The 2,026-nt window shown below is 49.9% G+C and overlaps 1 protein-coding gene across 4 annotated transcripts in view; it reads left to right on the forward strand.

The window, feature by feature from the left end:
- The window catches only part of LOC108756306 (polypeptide N-acetylgalactosaminyltransferase 5), a 24,879-nt gene continuing 22,853 nt past the window's right edge, over positions 1 to 2,026 (forward strand). For 2 of the 4 annotated variants that reach the window (XM_018500019.1, XM_018500023.1), the window contains exon 1: positions 1 to 224. The gene's annotated coding sequence lies outside the window, so the exon portion shown is untranslated. Of the gene's footprint in view, positions 225 to 844; positions 911 to 2,026 lie in introns of those variants that run through there. The other 2 variants (XM_018500020.1, XM_018500022.1) reach the window with 2 other exon arrangements.

The raw sequence follows: 2,026 nt of genomic DNA on the forward strand, positions 1-2,026 counted from the left end.
TCTTAATGACAGTAGTCCTCTCCTAACCTCGGCACGCTTATTGCTCCATTCTGCTCCGCTCCGTTCCGCGCCGTGCCGCGCCGCGCGCCTCGTCGTATCCGCGCGATGTCAGGCGTATCCTCCGTTTAGTGCGAGACGACCCACGTCGGAGATGCACGCTCGCGAGCTTCCTCCAGCACCTGCACCGCGTCGTTAGCACCCGGGCCGTCGAGGGAAGAAGGTGTGTGAGTATCGACAGGACCAAAGCGTGATCAGCGTGTCGAATCGACCAGCCGTTTCGCGACGGGAGAGTAAGACAGTAAATGAAGGGGCAAGAGAGAGAGAGAGAGAGAGAGAACGAGCGAGCGGATTATCCCCGCGGCCGTCTCTTGCGCGCACGCTATATCTGTGACCCGCTCCGTTCTTACGATCGCTCTCGCCTCTTGGCTCTTGGTCGACGGAACAAGCGAAACCTGGCGAACCCTAGTCGGCACCAGAGACGTGTAACGATCGGTCATCACAACGATCTCGGTATTCTCGGCCACGCGCCGCGTACCATCACGTACGGCGAGTGTCTTGCGTGTTTCACACTCGCACAAAGAGTCCCTTAGGAGTCGATTCCTTAACAGCCGTTTCCTGTGACACGGTCCGATCTCACGGGTCGTGAGATCGTCGGAGTCGTTACCGCGCCGGAGTAATTGACACTTATACGATAAGAGTTAATAATAAAGTAGTGCTGCGTGAGATTCGCTCCGAAAAGTCGCTCCAGATTCCACGGGGCCGTAAAAGTTCATTCCTAGGGGAAAAAAAAAAAAAAGCTCGAGCACAAGGTGCTCTTCTTATCGTCCAGGAATCTGTGGTGGTTCTTCTGATGGTTTCTGGTGGTTTCAAGATAACACAGGTCGTGCGCGAAAGATAGAGAAAGAGAATCGTGAGTGTTCGATCCTACGTACATCTCTGTGAAGAAAGCTCGTGGAAGCGCGCGCTGCCACGTCTCTGGGCGTCAAAACGCGTGGCGCGAAGAGGAGCCGCCGTGTCTTACGTGTCGCTCACCCGTCGCTCCGACTCTTACGAGTGTGCGTGCGTGCGTGCGTGCGTGCGTGCGTGCGTGCGTGCATGCGTGCGTGCGTGAGCCCGCGATGCGCGTGAATTCCGTCGGCGCGACGTGGTGGATCGACATTAGCGGGATCGACATTGGCGAGCCTCTTACTCGTCGCGAACCGGTTCGCCGATCACGGCCGCATCCTCCTCGCGACGCGATGGATACGTGTAACTACGCTCGATCGCCTGCGCTCAAAAGGGACATCTTGACGCCACGCCGGTGACACCTCGCGCGAGGAAACGCGCGCGAGCGAGCGAGCACGAGGTCGTCCCGGGGGTACACGGCGCGTGCAATGAGAATTTCTTGTTGAAAAATGAATTGGAAGGTTCTGATCATATTTATTCGAAATTTTGATTATCTTCCCTCTAAAATTTTGGAAAAAAAAATTTCACTCCAAAGAGTGAAATTTCATTCTTCGGGCCGGTTGTTCTCTATCTTTAGATAAACTATATGGTAATTTACTTATTGGATAAACAAAAGAGTAAAAAGAGTAAAATATAAGAGAGTAAGAGAGTAAGCTGAAGTTTACCGAAAGGTGAAACAACCAAGTCTTCAAGATTAAAATTTGAGTCGCTCTTTTTCAGGACTGACTCAATTGCCACTCTTTAAAGGAAACGCGCACGAGTGAACGAGCTTGAGGCCGCTCCGTGGCACGCGACGCGTGCAATGAAAATTTCTGGTTGAAAATAAACTAGAAAGTTCTGATCGCATTAATAACAATTTTGGTTACTTCTTCTTTAAAATGTTTGGAGTAAAAGTTTCTTACCTTAAAGAATGAAATTTCACTCTTAAAGATTAAAATTTAAGCCAGATAAAACTTTTTTTCAAGACTTAGAGAGTCAACTAGATTTATCATAGGTTTAATCTGGAGACCTTACCTTTAAAAAATATTGGTGTAAATTTACTATATGTGGTGTCTATATAATTCTCATCACGTTGGTGTTT

Source organism: Trachymyrmex septentrionalis, unplaced genomic scaffold, assembly GCF_001594115.1.
Source record: "Trachymyrmex septentrionalis isolate Tsep2-gDNA-1 unplaced genomic scaffold, Tsep1.0 scaffold97, whole genome shotgun sequence".
Lineage (NCBI taxonomy): Eukaryota > Metazoa > Arthropoda > Insecta > Hymenoptera > Formicidae > Trachymyrmex > Trachymyrmex septentrionalis.